The following is a 19805-nucleotide window of genomic DNA, read 5'->3' as shown; positions in this document are numbered from 1 at the left end:
GCTGCGCGCATCGGTGACCGGGAGCAGGGGCCTCAGGGACAGGAGTCGGAACGGCAAGAGGACAGAGACACAGGAGACTCCGGATGACAGAATGACCAGATGTGGTATTCAAACAATTGTGCGTATGGCATTCAAGGATAGAAAAAAGATTTAAGATTTCAGCCAAAAACTGGAGACTTAGGGGGAAAAAGGACAGCAGCTGTGGAAAAAATAGAAATTCTAGAACTGAACAACTTTAACAAGTTAAGAATGCTTGGAGTGGCCCGGTGTGGTGGTGCACATCTGTAATCCCAACACTCATGAGGCTGAGGCAGGAAGATCACTGTGAGTTCAGGGCCAGCCTGGGTTACATAGTGAGACCCTGTTTCCATGAAAAAAAAAAAGAAAAAATGTCTTGAGTGAGTTTCATAGCACATTAGAAACAGCCGAAGAGGGTGTTCCTGACTGCAGAGCAGTCAGAAGGAAACACCCAGAGGGGCGGGAGCAGAGACCCAGATGAGGGAAAGGAGGCGCGGCTCCAGGCCGGGGCAGAGGACGCGCTGGGAGGAGAAGGCGGCTGTGGAGCCCTAGTGGCTGAGACGGAAGTCCTTCCTTCCCTTTGTTTTGTTTTATTATTTTGATGAGTCCGTCAGCAGCACACAGTGCTCGGGATCCTTGCAGGGCAGTGGGCGCACATCGCTCATCCTTCCTCCCCTTTCCTCCCGCACCGCCCCTCCCTCCAGCTCCTGTCCCCGCCCCCTTGGACACACGGTTGGTTTCTACTTCCCTCCCCCCCTCCCCCAGCCCGTGACCCCTTCCCTCTGGGAAAGCCCCACCTGCCTGCCTCCCATTACCTGTCTTTCCCGTGGCTCTCAGAGGAGGGAACCATGCAATCGCGGCTGGGTCTGACTTAGTTCACGTAACACTGTGGCCTCACGGTGCACCCATCTTCCTGCAGATGACCAAGGTGTACCCTTCTTCATGGCAGAGTAATACTCCTTGGTGTGCAAATGTCATGTTTTTATCCGTTTGTCTGTTGATGGGCATATGGGCCACTTCCAAGGTTTAGCTACTGTGAGTTGTGCTGCTGTAGACACGGGTGTGCGTGGGTTGCCCTTTCAGGAAGACACCTAAGAAGGGGAGCGGCCGGGTGAAACTGAACTTCTGGCTTCGGTTTTCTGAGGCATCTCCCTCTGATTCCGGCGGCGGTTACACAGTGTGCATTCCCACCGACAGTGTGGAAGCCTCCTGCTGCAGCATTCTGCCAGCTATTCCTTAGGTAGATGCCTCATATTTAAAATATATAAGGAATCAAAAAAATAGGCCCCAAGATGAAAGGCCCTGTCAAGAACTGGGCGGCTGAAACAGACACACACTTCTCAGAAGAAGTACAAATAAGCAATCACTATGCGAAGAAATGCTCAACTTCATTGGCCATAAGAGAGATGCAAATGAGAACAGCTCTGAGATTCCATCTCACCCCAGAAAGAATGGCTGTCATGAAGAAATCAGATGACAAATATTGATGAGGCTTCAGGGAAAAAAGAATCCTCTATTGTATGTATGTATGTATGTATGTATGCATGCATGTATGTATTTGTAGACAAGCTCTTGATAGTCAGTTCAGGCTGACTTTGAACCCACAATGGAATCCAGGCTGCCCTAGAACTGGTGGCGATCCTCCTGCCTCAGCCTCCAGCCAGCTGGGATGACAGGCGCACATCACCATGCCTGACTTTGCATTTATTTTATAGGGAATGGAGCATGTAGCTCGTCCCGGGCTGTCTTCTCAGGAAGATGAAGAGCCTTAAAAACGCCCACAGGCTGGGGGCTCAGGCAGTGGCAGGGCACTTGCCCCCCACCTGGGCTCCACTCCCAGCACCACACAAACAAAAACTGAGCAATAACTTTTAAAAATTTGTTAATAACCACTGCCTGATCACTAAGAAACAAAGAGCCTCTAAAGAAAAAAGAAACAGTAGAACTTAAAACAGGTCTAAACAAAGTTATTTTAAAATATTATTCTTTAATTTGTCTAATTAATGATTAATCTAAACAGCACATCAGTCTGCCCCGCACTGCCCAGCGCGAGTCTATTGCTGCAGGGGCAGCCACTCACACGCCAGCAGCGTGAGCGTCTGGACCACCTAGGGACATAACACTGGGTTACAACAACCTGTCCAGTACTTTTCTACTGTGAACTTGTATGGTAGCATAATAGTAGCGGCTGTGCATCTCAGTAGCTGCACTTGGGGGACAGGAAGTGATCTTCATGCTAACCCACGTGGCATGACAAACAGCAAGGCGTGTGCACGTGTGCAAAAGTGTCAAGCTGGGATTTTTACCCACATAATGCTCCATCTGACAGGTTTTGTGTATATTTACCTGAGCATCACAGGGGACGAAACACAAAAGAATAAATGTGGGTATTACACAGCCATGATAATGCGCCTTTAGGGCAAAATTGGCATCATGCTTCCAGGGCTACAGCCCTGGGGCCCTCACTAGCTAAAAAAGGCCTTATTTCTTTTAAAAGTTAAAGCAAAATAACCGTGCCCCTAGGAGCTGTATCTACTGTCAGAGCTGCTGTAAACGGCTCATCTCCCACTGTCACCCAAGGCCAAACCTGAGAAGCACCCATCTCAACGCAGTGCTCCTGGGAGTCAGCCAGGGTCGCCGCCCAGCCCTGCCTGTGTTTCTTTCTGCTGCTTAATTGATGTGAAATACGTCGGAGGAAAGATTTAGAAATAGGATTGACTCTACTTCCTATTTCCCGGGAGCCTCCCTGTCTTTATTTCTTCAGCATTAAAATCTTATGGATCGCATCGATACTGCTTTCTGATCGGTTACGGCGTTTCTTTCTCACCATGCTATTTTCTTCTTATGAATGAACTGACTTCCACCCGTGATTTGCTTGGAAGATCTCCTCTTTCTAGGGTAACCTCTGGTCTCTCACATCTTGCAGTTCTGTTTGTGAGCCAGGTCGAGGGCCATCCCAGCTTTCCCCAGCTTTCTCTTTATGGTGGGCCGACCGTTAAGGTGCCCCCACGGTGTCCCTGTGCGTCCCAGGGTCCACCTGTGTATGGGAAGGACGTGACCTGCTTCTGACCAGCTGGACGCCACTAGGGCGAGCAGGGGCCTTGGGCCGTCACCGAGGTTCACATTCTCTCCTGGAGTCTCTTTCTCCGTTGGTGGCTGGGCGGAGGGAAGCAGCTGGCCATGTGAGGGGCCCCAGGCAGCAGGGAACCAAGGACACCTTGTGGGTCACGAGGTGGTCACTGTCAAACTGCCACAGAAATGGAGGCTTCTGGCCAAAAACAGCCGGGCACTGGACCCTGTGTCACTTGCCAACTTGCCCTGTGAGCCCAGCAGGACCGGCACTTGCTGACAGCCTGGCACAGAGAGCCAGCTCAGCCGTGCTGGGCCACCTCCAGCGCAGGAGCATTAGAAATCTCACCCGAGGCCCAGGCACGGGGGCGCACACCTGTGATCCCAGCTACCAGGAGGCGGCGGCAGGAGGATGAAGAGTTGGAGCCCCCCGGGACAAATGAGTGAGACCGCGTATCAAAATGACAGGAAGTAAAGGGCTAGGCTGCAGCTGGACGGAGGCGCGCTCGCCTAGCGCCTGGGAAGGGCGGCTGGGACAGGCACAGTGTGGACAGCTCCTGCAGGGGACTCTTGCTCGGCTGTCCCGGGAAGGAGGTCCTGAGCCAGCTCCAATCAAAGGAGCCTGGGGGACCCGTGCTCCGTGAGTTAAGCCAGTCACAAGCAGACAAAACCAGCGAGGGGACCCTCCCCCACTAGCGTTTTAAGTGCCTCCCTGAGGCAAGCCACCCGCGGGAAGTGCCGCCCCTCCTGCCGAGGACAGAGTCGCACCCACCGGTCCCAGAACAGGTGGAAACACGCCTGCTGAACGGGCTGTGCCCCTTGGTCTCCTCCGTCCCGGACCCCGCGGGCTTCTGACTTTAGACAGTAAAGGATTCCCCAGCCTAGGGTTCCACGGTCCGAGTCCAGCCGCTCTCCCAGTGGCTCCCCTGTCCCCAGACACCCTGTGTGCCTGAGGCGCCTTCTGTTCCACACCTGCAGGTCCGCCGGCTGCAGGCTGGAGCCCCGGCCCAGGCCACGTGTCACCGGGGCTGCCCGGCTTGTGAGGGGGGCGGGGTGCAGCGAGGGCTCCGCTCGGCCTCTGCTGCTCCCCTCCCCTCCCCCTCCGCCACAGCCCAGGTGGCTGAAGGCCCCGCCAGGTGCCTCCTTGTGCCCTTGACCTGGGAGCCACGTGCGGCTGTGTTCACCAGGGGTCGCCCAGGCTGGGGTTCTGTCACAGCCTCCCCCGAGGATGGGGACTCCCCCGGGAACCGGTTCACTCTGGGGTCTCAGACAGAGGGGTGCACACAGGGGTCCTGTCTTGCTCATGGGCGGTCTGGGTGTCATCCCTGCCTCTGTGGGCGGTGCGGGGTCTCCGTCCCTCCAGGCTGCTGGTGCAATGAGAGCGCTTTCTCTCTTCTGCAGCCGGAAGTCCGGTCCAGGCCGGCTCCACTGGGCTCCGGGTGTGGGGTCCTCGGGAGGCTCAGAAGCAGCAGGGGTCTCGGGCTCCCCGTCCTTAGGGCACTAACCCCCCTTGCAGGGCTCCGTGCTCCCGACCCATTGGTGACCCCACGGGGTCAGAGCGTCAGCGGGCACCAGGGAGGGGACTCGTGCCCGGCCCAGAGTGCGCACCAGCGCCCCGCTGCGTGGATGGCACGATCTGCTTATTCACTTTCTATCGCTAGACCTTTGGGTGGGTTCCAATTTTTGGCAATTATGCATAAGATATTATCAGTATTTACCATTAGTTTTTGTGGACACCGGTTTCTATTTATTTTGGGAAAATAGCTAAGACTGGAATTGCTGGGTTTGGAGTTGGTAAATATTTAACTTTGTAAGAATCCGCCAGAGTTTTCCAAAGTGCGTGTGGAATTTTACACTCCCCGGCGAGGTACAGGTATTGGCAGCTGAGCCATTAATCTTATGTATTTTAGCTCACAGAATGTTCTCGCTCTTCCATTAGTACAACGCTGACATTAATATCATAGTATCACTCTACAGCACAGTGATCCCGTCACGGTGTCCATCGGAATTCCCACGCTAACCAGTGATGTTGAGGGCTTTTGTTGGTCTTTATTACTTTCAGGTTTTGGTCCCAGTTTCTAGTGGGACATTTGTCTTTTAAGCTTTATATTATTTCACTTAATTATCAAGTTGTGACAGCTTTTTGTATGTCCTAGATACAGTTCCTTTATCCCTTTATCAGATATAAATATTCCCTTCAGTCTGTTGCCTATTAATTCTCCTAGTTATTTTTTTAAATGTGGCAAGCAGAGAGAAACGTTATGAGCTGTCGTTTAGATGAAGTAGAGCAACAGGACTGAACTGGGTAGATACAGGCAAGGACAACGGTCGAGTGTTAGTACTTCCTTCAGGTCAGGGTTCACGCACTGTTCCTGACTGTATAACACGGCTATCGTATATAGTATCAGACATGCTGTGGTGCAAATCCTCAGCGCCAAGAACCTTTAAAAGTGAGTCTGAGTTGCCCAAGTATTCCACAAAGAGTCACTGGGGATTAGTGTGTGTCATGACATTTAGATACTTTGTCAAGCAAGCGAAGATGTCTAGCTTCCTCTGCAACTGAAAGTAATTACCGTCCTCTCCAGTGATCTGCCTGTGGACTCCTGAGGTAAAGCACTGCTCCAGCATAAGAGGCAACTGGAGGAACACCCCAGGGAGTTCTGCTCAAAGAGGAGCGTGACAGTCTTCCCAGACATCCCAGGCAATCTGTGGTCATCTTACTCCATTCACTGAGCAACTTCTATGAATCTATAAAAGTTTTCAAGCTTTTGAAGTTGGATGGTTCAACCCCTTTGATGACATGTACCCTGTGATAAAATTATCAGGAAAATTATCACTTGATTAACCAGCGCTCCCGGCAATCTATCTTTCTTGCCCAGTTAACGATCCCTAACATTTTTATCCATCTTTCTGTTTGATGGCACATCTGGCATTTCAGTACAGGGAAGCCTGTCAAATCCCAATACTGACTGCCAAAGAAAGAAATACCTAATCACAAAAGTATTAGAATTAATACACATAGTGACTACGTTCTAAAGAATCTGTCTTTCTAGGTAGAATGTAGTAAAAATTTGAGCAGTTAGGGAGAAAAGATATCCTTAGTGGCTGGGTCAATGAACATAACAAAAACACTAAAAAATTCACATCACAAGTCTAATCCGAAGGAAATGCGATAAAGCCTAGAGCTTTCTCTATTGCCTGAGAATTCTTTGCCCACCGGAAGCGCAGATGAAGTGATTGCTATTACGTGTAAGTCAGTTGCCCCCGTAACTCACTCTCCGCATCTGCAGTGGGGCAGCGGCTCGTTTCTCCACGTGGACATCCTTTCGTGCTACTTCGTCTCTGAGCAACTTTCAGTCTCCGTTCAAACGCTTTGGTGGCCTTGTCAGAAATCAACTGACCAGGTCAGAGAGGGTCGGCATCTCAACGCCCCCTTCCAGTCTGCCTGTCTGTCAGTCCTTTGGTCGACACCACTTGGTCCTGCTTACTATAACCTTAAAGATAAGTAGCGCGGGTCTCTCAATTTTACATTCTCAGTTTTTTTTTTTTTCCTATTCTGTTCCCATTGAATTTCAGCGTGAATTTTAGAATCATTTTGAAAATTTTTACAATAAAAGGCCTGATGGGATTTTGTCTGGGTTCATATTTAATCTATGGATAGATTTGGGAGCAACACAGGTTATTATTTTCCAATGAATCTTCTGAGTTCTGAACATGCTAGGTCTCTCCCATTTATATCTTTTAACATCTTTGAGTATTGATTTGTAATTTTCAGTGCAGAAGCTTTACACATACTCTTGTTCATTCATCTCCATATGCTTCATCTTTCGATGTTACTTTAAACAATATTTTTAGAGTTCTTAGCCAGGTGTGGTGACGTGTGCCTGCAATCTCAGCACTCGGGAGGCTGAGGCAGGAGGATTGCTGCAAGTTCAAGGCCAGCCTGGACTACATAGTCCAAGGTCAGCCTGCACTATAAAGCAAGACCTTGTCTCAAAAAACAGTTCTTTTAGCACTTTTCTAGTGTGTAGAAGAAAGTAGATTTTTAAAAATATTGATTTTGCATGCTGCAGATTTCTTAAATATACTTATTGCTCCCAGAAGTTTGTTTGCTCTATTTTACAGGATTTTCTACAAACAGAACAAATCCTGCTGCCTGTGAATAAGCAGTTGCCGTCTTCCTTCCCGATCAAGGCAGTGAAGGCTTTCATTTATTTTTCTAGCCAAAGGCTGGGTTGGGTGGTGGGGGGACGCCCGGGCCTTGCTCCTGACTTTATGTTCAGTTCTGCATTTACATTTCGCCTTCTGTTGGGTTGCTTTGAAATTTCCCTAAGGTGTGTTTAGATGGATATGGTCCCACCCTGCTGCCCTGTTTTTGCTTATTTTATTTTGCGGCTTCTTTGTGTCCTCGATCTAAGAGCTGATGGTTTTAACATCCCGGAAAATCAGCCGCTCGCGCGTAGCCTCCCGTCTCTGTCTTTCTGTTGCCTCTCCTGGGCTTCCAAGCTGGTGACTCAGACTCTTCACTCCGAGCTCCTGGCTCCGTCCTTCCGTGGTCTTGCTTTCCTTCGTCTTTCTGGACTGCGTTCTGGGTAAGGTGTCTTTGTTGTGTGCTGTGTTTTGGTGCTGGGTTGAACCCACACTGATCTGCACCCCGACCCTTTTGATTTTTTACTTTGAGACAGGGTCTCACTACGTCACTGAGGTGCCCAGGCTGGGCTTGAACTTTCCATTCTCCTGCTTCAGCCTCCCAGAGGGTCTTTCTTCAAAAACAACTATTTTCCTGTTTACTGTTCCGCTTTTATCTCTTAATTTTTCATTTTGAAATAATTCCAGACATACAGGTACGTTTCAAGGACGGGGCGATGGGGGTTCCCCAAGCCAGGGGACGAGTGGGGGCACAGCTGCGTGTCACCTGGGCCTGCCGGGCACCCCTGTGCCCCACGGAGTCCTTCCTCCTGGCCGGAGTCGTCACGTGTCCGCGTCTCCTCACGCCGCTCACCTCTCGCCGGGGCAGCCCAGCTCTCTGCCTGTGCGCTCGGTGGGCTGGGGAGGACCGGCCGTGATGGGGTGAACTGGCCCCGATCTGGGTTTCTGATGTTTCCTAGGGATTGGGTTCAGGCGACCACAGAAGGAACGCAGGGCCTTCCCGGGGCTCCCCAGGGAGGTCGTCCCACGGGACATGCGTGGAGTCCACTGGCCCGGGTGACACCCACCGGTGTTCTGTGCCCTGAAGTCGCTGGCCCCCTCCTCCCCACCTGATCTTCACGGTCTCCACGGAGAGCCTCGCAGGACACAGCCCGGGTCTCATTGCCTCTTCCCGCTAGTCTCAGTGCCAGGGACTGTTCTCACTGCAGTCATTACTTGCTTGGGAGACTGTTTCCTCCTCCCTCCGCCCTCCACTCCTGCTGCCCTTTCTCCCTCCCTCCCTCCCTTCCTTTCCGCCCTCCTTCGGAAACCCCTGAGAAGTAGACTTCTCTTTCTGCCCTGCTGTGGCGTTACTTCCCGTGGCCCTCACTGTAGTTGTCCATTCGGCTCTTTTCCAAATCTGCACTGTTGTCTTCTCCAGGCTCCAAGTTTCAGGCCTTTCTCTTTGGTGTTTCAGACTTCTCTGGTCTGAGGCCGGCCTGGGTGGGGCCTGCTAGCCCCTGCTCCTACTGCCGCTGCCTGAGGGTTAAGGATTTTCTTTGTAAGACTGTGGACTGTCCTTTTTCCCAGGAACTTTACTCAGATACTTTTTGTTTGTTTGGTTTTTCTGAGACAGTCTCACTGTGTAGCCCAGGCTGACCCAGAGCTTGTGGCGATCCTCCTGCCTCAGCCTCTCAAGTGCTGGGATGACAGGCGTGCGCCACTGTTCCTGGCTATTCAAATACTTAGAAGCCTGAGTTGATGGCAAGATATGTAGAAGGGGCTTGCTTTGTTTTAAATTCTATTTTCCCAGTCTCCAGGGCAGGACACACCCACTTCAGTTCAGCTTCCTGTTGAGGGGCGGGGCCGCAGATAATGGCCCTGGACTCAGTGGTGCATTCTCAGGGGTCTCATTTCTGCTGCCCAGCTCCAGGTTTGATTTGGGACAATTGAGGTCTCTGTCCTCTGCCTTGCGGGTGTCCCCCTCACCCCCTGTGTGTGCAGGGGGTTGGCTCTTGGGGCCTGGCTACGAGGGACCCCACACCCTCCTGGCTCCTGCCTCTGGCTCCTTGGACACTTCCTGCCCCATGGGAGGGGACAGCCAGGGCCCCAGGACAGCAAGGGATGACACAGAGGGCTCAGCCCAGAAACGTCCGCCCTGTGGACTTTGCTGTCAGGTGGAGACCCCACAGCTCTGGAACGCAGCCTGTGTCTGTTAGCTTGGCTCTGTCCATAAATGAGCTCACACACCCCGCCTGCATCACAGGCTCGCAGGACAGGAAGCTGGTGTTTTAAAGCACTGTAAACTAGCTTGGAGCTGGGGGTGACCCCTCGGAAGCTGTTCTATGTAATGCCACTGTAATTTGCCGTTCCAAGACGCCCAGGACAGGCCAGCATAGCTGCAACTGCACCAGCCCTCTTTCCTCCCATCCCAGTCTGAACCCATCCCTGGGGACCTGTGGCTGCCAACGCCCCCTCCTTTCTTGTCCCCTCTGTCCCACCCTCTCTGCTCCCCGACAGTCCACCCTTGTGCCCCTTTCCCTTGACTGTTTTCTGTGCCTCATTGACAGCTGGCTTGGGGTCCCGGATGTTGGAACCTCACTGTGGGACACAGGTTAGGCCCACGAGGACAGCAGCTTGTCCGGGAAGCTGCTCAGGGCAGCTGACAGGAGCAGCAGGACCCTGGCTCTGGCGGGTCCCTGAAGGGAGGGCCCCGCCCCGCCGGAGCCTCCAGGAAGCCCAGGGCGCAGCTCCCTGGGGTGCAGGTCTCTGCCTGTGGCTCAGGGGGACTTCCTAGAGCCCGACAGTGTCGCCCGCGTCCCCAGCGCTGGGCCCCTCCCAGGAGGAAGGGGGCGGCTTCCATGGGCACTGCTGGGCAGTGTGGACCGGGGCCTCAGGGCCGCTGACTCAGCTGGGGCGGCGGGTGGGAGTGGCAGGGCGGGGCTGCCCTTCCCAAGGTCTCTTCCGGCTCCGTACGGCCCCTCCCTCCCGGCGCCTCCCCAGGGGCTTGGAGCCCGCACGGAGCCCATCTAGGGAAGGCTGTGCATCGGACCCAGCGCAGCCAAGGCCTTCCCTTCTCTCCGGGTGCCTTGAGCCCCTTAGCCTTGGAAGGTCAGCTGCCCACCAGCCTTCTCCTTGCTCCAGACCAACTTCTTGGGCACAGGAGGAGGGTATGCTTCTAATTCTCACTCGGGTGTGAAAGACTGATAAGGGCTGTGATAAGGACTACCTCAGGACAGAACCCCGCTGAGCATAGAAACCAGTCTCGGGAACAGCAGGAAGCCACGCCTGGCAAGGCTGGATTTAGTTCTACGTTTAACTTTTACCTACTGGTGCTGGGGAAGCAGATAGATCCCTCCCTGTGGTGGGACGCGGGCAGCTCTGCAGGATGGTGCTGACCCTTCTATAAGATTTCCTGGGTTGGGGTCTCCTGGTGGCTGCTCCCCCGCTCCCTCACAAGCGCCCCCTGCAGAGGGCCGAGGGGGGTGCTCTGCTCCCTTAGGCTCTGCTGCTCCTCTGCCCTTTGGGGACGGGGTCAGGCTCCAGGGGCCCCGAGGGAGGCCGACGTGAGGTCTGCGTCCAGAAGACCGAGCTGAAGCCAGATCCAACTGGAGGAAGCAACCGCAGCTCGGGAACTTCCCCTCCGCCTCGGCCTTTGGACGGGCACCTGGGCCGCGTGTCCCCTGCAGGGTGGGTGTGGTGCAGCTGCGGCCTCTCCTGCACCTGTGACCTGGGACAGCTCTCCTGGGGCTGCTGGGAGGGACAGGGCTCCCCTGGGAGGGCCCAGGCCCTAGTGCTAGGCCAGCCCTGTCCATTGGATGGTGACACAAACAATGTCCTCTCCCCAGCGGGCTGTACCTCACAGCACAGCCAGGGCACCTTGGCGGGAAGTCGCCGTCCTCAGCTCCCTGCCAAGTGTGAGGTCAGAGCATTAGCCTCTCCCTCGACCCGGCAGAACCATGCAGCAAAATCGTCCCAGTGAGGAGAAAACGGGGCCCTGCCCTGGTCCCTGACCCCCGGGGCAGGTCTGTCTCTTGCTCCTTCCCTTTGAGAAAATGCACAGCCCAGCTCGTTGCCAGCCGGATCCCGTCCTTTGTAACCGGAAACACCACCACCGAAGCCAGAATGCTGGGAGGGGAACGACGGCTGTGGCTTCCAGACTCGGGACGTCCCAGGGCAAGGCGAGGACGACAGCAAGAGCGAGCTGCTTCCTGCAGACCTGGGGGCGGGGCAGGGTTGTGATCGCTATCCCCTGTGACCCCAGTCTGAGCCCCTGCCCCAGCGGGTCCTGTTACTTGGGGAGGGTGAGGCCAGCGCCGTCCTGGGTCACCAGGGACAGGTCTTCTTGTTTTTTCAGGGGCTGTGACCTCAACCTCGGCCTGAGTAACCCCTTTCCTGGGAAGGGTGCACAAGTGTGAGTGTGTATGTGTGTGTGCGTGTGTGTGTGCAAGAGGGAGAGAGAATGACGGGACCTGCGCCCTCCTGTGAGGTCCTAACACACAGCCCCGTGTCTCCAGTGAGAGGAAGCTGGTCCTCCCCTCACGGGGGACGCAGACCGACCTCAGGCCGCCTCTCCAAGGGTGTGGGCAATCAAGGGCAGACCCTGGGCTCAGGAGAAGTCTGCGCTAGGAAACGTGGGCACAGAGGGGCGGAGGGGGTCTCAGGCTGGGCCTGTCTCTGTGCTGGGGTCCTGGGGAGCCAGCTGCCTGCTGGTGCCTCAGTTTCTCCACAGGTAGACTCCCGAGAACCTCCGTCCTCAGAGACCAGCAGGGCCTGGGGGGCCCGGCTCGTGAAAGCACGCATTGTGAGCAGGGCCCCGAGTGACTGCTGCAGCTGCAGCGCCTGGCTTGGGACTTGGTGGCCTTCCATGGTGACCACTATCCCTTGTTGCCATTGACACCCCAACAACACAACACAGACGCTCACAAAGCGACCTGGGAGGAAGCAAGTTGTGTTCCTCTTTCTCAGCAGTTACAGAGCTGCACAGTAGCTTTAGGGTGTGCAGGGCAGGGACCCGGACCAGCAGCATCCCCCAGGAGGTGGACAAAGAGGCGCTGGCCATCAGGGGAGGGACCACGCCTGCAGGGCGACCCTGCCCCACACTGGCTTCCTGTGGGCTGGTTTAAAAGGCAGGTCCTAGGCCCCAGCCCATCCACGTCACCCATGGGTCGCCGCCTGGTGTGCAGTCTTGCCCTGGGTCCTGCCGCTGAAACCTGCCCCACTCCACCCCAGATCCTTTATTCCAGACAGAAGCCCGGTGGGGCGCTGGCCTCCTGCTGCGGCCTCCGCACACGGCCTCCGTGTGTTCGATTACGGCCCACGCCCGCTGGAGAGCTCGCTGCCAAATCACTTTACGGCCGCACACATGGAATCGGCCAGGCTTCCCGCCAGCCTGAAGGAAGGAACTGGTCACGCATCAGTGCAAAGTCCCCAGGGAGAAGCACAGCTCTCATAAGGCTTCTGAGCTGTCCTGAAACCCTCCGGCTGGCTGGCAGGTCCCGACGCGAAAAGCAGAAAGAGGCCAAATATAAGTAAGGCAAGGTGGCTGTAATCCTGGTACTCAGGAGGCCGAGGCAGGAAGATTGCTATGGATTCAGGCCAGCCTGGGCTATAGAGAGCTCAAGGCCAGCTTGGAATACACAGCAAGACCCCATTGCAAAAAAAATTACTAACAAATCCTCTAGATTGTTCAATTTGCCCCAACTTGGATTGATCTGGTGAACATAAAATCACTGTGAAAAATGACTGTAAGGTTTTGTACCTTCTAAAGGACTCGGGCGGGCATTTCCCCGAGAGGACGGAGGACAGCTTACCTTACCTCGTGCTTTCCCGCCTCTCTTCGTCTCTTCTCTGCCTTTGCCCAGGGAGCCCCGGATTCAGAGGTTCTCAAGCTTGGCTGGGGCTGGGGACATTTGAAAATTTCCTCATCTCATTATTCCAGCAGAGCCTCAGCCTGGCCCCCCGAGGGGACAGTTAGGGAACATTTCCCGGCTGACTCTGATGCCTACACAAATCCTTCTGCTCCTCCAAACTCATCCGGTTACTGGAAAAACAAACAGAAAAATACGCAGTGGGTATAGAAGAAACTCGGTGAAATTTGGGCAGTTCCTGAATTCACGGGAAGCAGTGGCCGTCCCGCCCAGGGCCGGACGCTGCCCCAGGCCCCGCGGCACTCTGACCTCGTTCCCTGCCTGGGCGGCTCTTGGCAGCTGCCTCTGTGTGCGGCGTGCTCATGCCAGGGCCGACGGGGACTCAGCCCGGGCTGAACCCCAGAGTCCCGGGGCGGCCACGCACAGCCCGGGCACACGCCTCCCCACGTTTCCTGGGGCTCTCAAGGACTCCAGAGGCTGAGAACCTGCCGTTCTTTCTTCAGGCCTGTGGAGTCCGCTCCTGGTCTGTTACACCTCAGCCCTTTGCTTTGCGTTCAGTCCCAGCCACGCCTTCTTTCCGTGTTCGAATATGGCCAGACGACTTGGTTTGGAGGTCTCCTCACCAGGTCTTGTTCTCATTCCCGAGCTCCTCTTAGATATGTGTGTGGGAGGCTCTTATTCTACTCTTTGTATTATTGTAGCCCCTTTCACATTTTTCACTTCTTCGCCTGCCCTGTTAGCGTTAATTCCTTGCTACAATCTTTCATTTCATTAATTTTCTCTTCAACTGTGTCTACTTTAGGGTGCTAGTGTTCACTCAGTTATCCTGATCTTTACTTTTTTGTTTTCAGGATTTCCAACCAGTTATTTTTCTTTCCTTCTCCTCCTTGTCCTCTTCCTCTCCCTCTTCTTTTTCCTCCTCCTGCTCCTCCTTTTTGTGATACTGGGGAGAGACCCTGGGCCTCACGCATGCTGGCCAAGCCCTGTCCCACTGACTTGCACCCCAAGATCTACCCCCTTTCTAACGTTTAGCTGCTTCTGTGGTTTCACAGCCGCCCTTGGTTGTTTCTTTGACCCCACTGTTGTCCCTTGGCCTGTGTCTTTGATGACGACATGCAATTAAACAACCCCTTTGATGTTTGCCCTGTTATTTAGTTTTCCCCGGGGACAGTCTCCAATTTGCTGCACTTATTATACATTTTTCAATGTGTTTACTCTTCTCTCGGGCTCTGAGATGCCGTCTCCCAGCCACCTGTTATTCAGTGTGTTCAGATCTGCTCTTCCTTCTCTCACCCACTGTGCTAGCGGCTCCGCCCTGGCTACCCCCTCCTGAGGTCAGGCAGGCACCTCATTCAGGGGATGCAGCCTTGTGGAACGCCCGAGCCTGTCCCTAGGAAGGGCGGCTCCCAGCTCCTGCACACACGGGGTGTGAGTGTCCTTTACCCTGGGAGGGGAGTCCTGGTGGTGCCGCTTCTTCTAGCCCTGAACATGAGAGTCCCCAGCCTTCTGTCTCCTGTGCAGTCCCCTTCCGTGCCTGACCCATCACATCTTTTTCAGAACAGCTTTGTACTTAAAGTGTGTGTGTGTGCGTGTGTGCAGGTGTGCATGTAGATACTCTTAAACACATAAAACAGAAAATGCTCATCAAAGTGAGTTTAAAAAGAAGGAGATTTTCTGGTGTGATAGAGCATGTCTATATTCCCAACACTCTGGGAGGCTGAGGCAGGAGGATTGAGACTTTGAGCCCAACCTGGGCAACTTAGTGACTTAGCAAGACCTTGTTTCAAAGCAAAAACAAAACGGGCTGGGCTGTCGTTCAGCCCAAAAACCCTGGGTTCAATCACTAGTACCTACCCCCTAAGAGAAAAGAAAAAAAAGAAAAAGAGAGGGGAGGGAAGGGGAGAGGAGAGGAGAGGAGAGGAGAGAAGAAAATAGGGTATTTTTGGTGCTCTGTCGACTGCACACAAGCGAGGAACACTCAGAAGAGAGGGGAGGAAGAGGCCGCCCCTCAGAGAGTAACCAGTCCCTTCCAGGGCCCCTCACCTGACTTCTCTGGTGTTCATTGACCTTCATTGCCCACCTGTCCATTTCTGAGCCAATCCCTAGCTGCTGTGAAAATCAGATGTGTTGATTGGCTTAGATCTTGAATTTCTGACCAATTGCTATCAGGGAAGCAGGGCTTTCTACGATTGGTTAACATTCTCTGAGGCTGAGATCCATCCTGCAATCACAGGGGTGCTGCTCCGTGATGAGTGATTAGGAAACCCCTCCATTTCTGTGAGAATGTTGTGAACCTGGCTGCATTTCCATGACGATGCCCTTTGCTGTACTGCCGGCCAGTAGAGAATTTCACAGATCAGAAGTCACCTGCTCTTGCGGCTCCTAGAACTTTCCCAAATCCCCACATCTAAAACTGCCGTAGTGACACAAACCGGCCCAGTTTCCTTACCTTCAACCACAGGTGGATGGAGCTCAGCCGGGAAGACTGGAGGAGCATGGTATCCCCCGGGGGCCCCCACTCCTGGGGTCACTGACCAGGTGGGGCACAGCTCCCTGCCTGGCCGTGCCACCGGTTGCTAGTGGTCCAGGGGCAGCGCTCCAGAGGCGCAGGCAGGCGGGTGGTACTGCTCCGAGGGGCAGATGCCAGCTGTCATGTGGGGAGGGCCCTGTCGCCCTTTCTGTGGATCTCGACCCTGACACGATTCTTATTTTGAGATGCCTTACTTAGGTCATGAGAAGAGCAGCAAGTGATGTGAGGCATTCAGAGGTACTGCAGAGCCGCAGGACCAAGCTCACGTAACAGCGTGTGAAGCGGGGTGGCTCCCACTCTTCCTCCTGTCCCTTCTCCATCCTCAGACTAAAGCGAAGAAGGCTCCCTGGGTGCGTCCTGACTTAGAGCACAGAGCTGTTGACAGCACAGGATGAGGTGCGTGCGTGCGTGTGTGTGTGTGTGTGTGTGTGTGCGCGTGCGCGCATGCGCGTGTTTGGCCCACGCATTTGGCGCATAAGCATGGGAGCCGAGCCCCTGTGTGTGTGTCACCACGAGAATGCACACATGGTGAGCGTATAAGTGTGTGCACAACTGCACACACTTCCTGTGCCTTTATCTCCCGAGCTCTCGGAAATGAGAATTCGCTCAGAATCTACACGGCAACTAAACCACAGTCTGTTTTGATCCCAGTGCATTTAGTTAGAGCAAAAGACCCTGAGGTCTGCGGGCCGCGGCTCACTGTCACCCTCCAGGGGAGGAAGAGCTTCATGGTAACAGAACGGGAGAGAGGTGACTTACCAGCCTTCCCTAGGAATGAATACAAATAATTTATCTAAGCAAGCGTGAAAAGAGAATGCACACTCACTCTCGTACCCTGCTCGACGCCGGGACAGCCCTCCGCGGAGTCACGGGTGGTCCGGGGCTGGAGGGCTCTGACTCTGCCACGCTTTCCCCCGTGCAGACTGGCTCGGCGGGAACTCTGGAAGTGGCCCCGGCCTGCGGGGTCAGGCCCGTCCCCAGGTGCTGCTCTGGAAGTGCTTGGAAACCTCGGACGAGCAGCAGTGGTGCAAGGCCCCAGGCCGAGTCAGTAGAACGTTCGAGTCCAGCAGAGGCTGTGGATGCATTATTCTGGACTTAAGCACACAGCCCAGGGCAAACCGAGTGGACAGCGAGGAGACAAGGGTCAGCCCTGAGCGGGAGCCACGGCCGCACGACACCAACAGCCCATGCGTGAGGTCTGCTCTCCAGGTGCACTGTCATGAATGTTTCCCGGGGTACAGGGTCCCCCAAGTCCCCTCCAGAGGACCCGAGTGTCTTAAATTTAAGTTCCTATAAAAAAAATCCTTCTTATTATAAGGCACACCACACTTTTTAACCTAGTGTTCTCAGTGTGAAGCACAGCAATGCTCTTTCTGCCCCACAAAGAGCAAGTCTGCCTCTCCGGCAAGCCCAGTAGCCTGAGCTGACCTCGGCCTGCGCTTGACGGCTGCTCCAAGCGGCCACCCGGCTGAGTCACTGAAGATAAAGCAGAAAAGCGGTGGCCGGGATGGAGCGGCTCCAGGGGCGCGGCCGTCATTCAGAGGCACCGGCGGTGGGGAGCCAGCCCTCGAAGGCCAGGCAAGCCGGCGGCTGTGCTGTGTAAACTCACCTGCAAGAAGAAGGAAAAGAAACAACGCTCTAACGTCACATGAACAGACGCACAGCTGGGGACACTTCCAGGGACAGCGTCCTCCTCGAGAGCAGTCCGCCGGCGAGGAGGAGGCGTCTTGTCGGGACTCGGGGCCGGGGTGACCGCAGCCTGCAGCTTCCCGTGCACTGGCTTTGTCGTCCTGGGCCCGGGAGGGAAGTTGTGCAGTAATTGGGAATTTCTGTGTAGCATATCTCGTTTCTAATGTGTATAATGAACTTAGTAAATTTACACACCTTACGTTTTAATGAGTATCTGACTCTACAATTGGCATGATTAATTTTTTATGGATCTTAAATTCCTCTAATGGAGACATCAGCTCTGTCCGGGGCTGCGAGGTGGCTTTGTGTGTAGCAGAAGTGCCCGCCCCCCAGCCAGTACACTTCGGTTTCTTAGTTGCCCAGGTAACAGTTTCTGTTCCAGTTCCGGTTGCTCCTGTCTTAGAAACTGCTGGTCACTGTGATGCACATTGTACAAACCCATCCCCAACGGACAAGCCATTCTGCCTCTGTACTTCCTGCTTGCTTATCCCATATAAGCCCCAGACCACCAGAGATCAGGGCCTGGTATTCTGGGAGTGAACCCGATCAGTGCCCACCGACGTAAATAAATCTGCCTCCAAATCCCGAGTGTGGCTTTGGTGTTTCTGCTGGCCGTTGCATGTGTACCCAGGCCAAGCAGGGGACTCTCTGGGCTGCTGGTGGCTTGTCAGTGTTGGTAAATCAACAGCATGCTATTTTTTTTCTTTCCTTTTCCTGATTTTCTTTTCTTTTTGAGACAGGATCTCACTAGGCAGTTCAGGCTGGACTTGAGCTCACCAAGTAGCCTATGTTGGCCTCAAACTTGAGGTGATCCTCCTGCCTCAGCCTGGGCTTACAGGAATTCACAGCCATGCCTAGCTTCTGGGACCCATTTCAAAACAGAAGTGTCACGTTCATGGGCCATCAATCTGCATGGTGACAAAACCCAAACAGATAGTTGCCCCCTGGTGTGGCGGGCCCCTTTGGAGTGAAAGTTCCCCATGTGGGCTCACCTGGGAGCTTAGAGTCCTCCTGACACCTGAGTGCTGCCATCACCCACACTGACCTAAGAGGCCCGGGGTGTGACCAGGTGTCCCCGAGACTGGAGAGGCCTGGTGGGTGCTCTGGTGCCAGTGCTGGGGACCGCACCGTAGGGTCTGTTTGGAGGAGGGCAGGTGGGAAGCCAGGTTCTCTCTGTCCATCTCTCCCCCACCTCTTCCCCTGCCTTCTATCTACTCCCACCCTGAGCTACACCCTCAACTCCTACAACCCGCTGTTTCAGCACTTCCATGCACACGTAACTATTCGCACACGGAATCAAGCCCACTTTGACATTTTAAATAAAACCCACACTGTCTTTCATTGCATCCACCCAGCAGAGATCGGCCCCCGGCCCCAACCATTCGAAGAGCGCGAGCCCGGTCCCCTCTGGCGGTCAGAGTCGGACACGGCTCGTCTTCTCCCTGAGCTCCGTTTCCATCCTGCGGCCCCTGCCCATGTCTCAGAACAACACACACAGGCGCTGGTGGACGGGCCACAGGTCGCAGCCTCGTGCACTCCCGGGCCTGGGAAGTGCCACACTCACGTCGAGCGTGCGCTCGCCTCGCCCACCTGCCCCGCACCCTGGCTCAGCAGGCTCAGCAGCAGAGCCCGGAGCTTACCACGCACAGCACCCAGGGTGCCCGCCAGGGAAACGGTCACGTCCGGAGTCCAAGGCTGCTTACTGCTGAGTGTGGGTCGGTTCTGCACCATCCCACGCAACGCTAACAAGGGATAGAGCTGAGCCGTGCAAGGGGACACCCGGGCTGGACAGCGCCATGGAGGACTTTTCCCCAAAGGTTAAGAAGTCCTCTCCCCCTGCTGTCTTTCCGAGGAATGGTCGAAAATGCGGTGAATGTTGCCGCCCCGTGCCATCCAACAGAAAGGGAGCTCTCAGAAGCGTGACGCTCTGTCCTCGCTCACTTTCTTCCCCGGCTCTGGCCCCGTGTGGCTCCAGCTCCTCCCCAAGGTCAGAATGACCACACCAGGGAAAGGTTTTGAGTGGATTCAGGACACCGAGGCAGCCAGGACAGCGCAGCTAAAGACACTGAGGGAAGAGGAGCCCAGAGCCGCTGCAGGACGTGGCTGGGGGTGGGGGGAGTTCCCCGTCGGTGGACCGACTGTGAGGAAGACTCACGGCCCTGCGTCCCTGTGGCACATCTTCAGAGTTTACACATCCGTGGTATATCTTCATCACACCTTGTGCGCCGGGAAGCTGACCACGCCGGAGCCTGGAGCCTGGGAGGAGCGCGCGTGGCCACGCCCGGGCGGCACAGGTGCCTCCACGGCAGTCCTGAGCGCCCCTCCCTGTGCCCCCGCATCCCGTCCACCGGGTTCTCCTGGCCGGCCGGGGTCGGGGACGGCGCTGAGGGAGCAGAGCGGGGTACACTGGGGAGTGGCTTCCTTGTCATCAGCAGCTGAGTGCGGGATTCCCGGCTAACTCGAGGTGTGGGAATGCCTTCCAGAAACACTTCTGCACCACA

At 55.0% G+C, this 19805-nt stretch overlaps 1 long non-coding RNA gene across 3 annotated transcripts; it reads right to left on the bottom strand.

The window, feature by feature from the left end:
- Window positions 1–11015: 11015 nt before the first annotated feature.
- Window positions 11016–17515, bottom strand: LOC106146805. 3 transcript variants are annotated; one of them, XR_001231385.1, is made up of 3 exons: window positions 16442–17515; window positions 13029–13258; window positions 11016–11434 (listed from the first exon to the last, which is right to left on the bottom strand). It is a non-coding gene; the product is annotated as an uncharacterized LOC106146805 (long non-coding RNA). The 3 variants fall into 3 exon arrangements; XR_001231384.1 differs by lacking the exon at window positions 11016–11434 and adding an exon at window positions 12179–12607; XR_001231386.1 differs by lacking the exon at window positions 11016–11434 and adding an exon at window positions 12179–12607 and having other exon boundaries at window positions 16450–17515.
- Window positions 17516–19805: the final 2290 nt, after the last annotated feature.

Source organism: Chinchilla lanigera, unplaced genomic scaffold, assembly GCF_000276665.1.
Source record: "Chinchilla lanigera isolate Chin_1 unplaced genomic scaffold, ChiLan1.0 scaffold00006, whole genome shotgun sequence".
Classification (NCBI taxonomy): domain Eukaryota; kingdom Metazoa; phylum Chordata; class Mammalia; order Rodentia; family Chinchillidae; genus Chinchilla; species Chinchilla lanigera.
The sequence above is the reverse complement of the archived record's forward strand: the minus strand, read 5'-3'. Positions and strand labels throughout refer to the sequence as shown.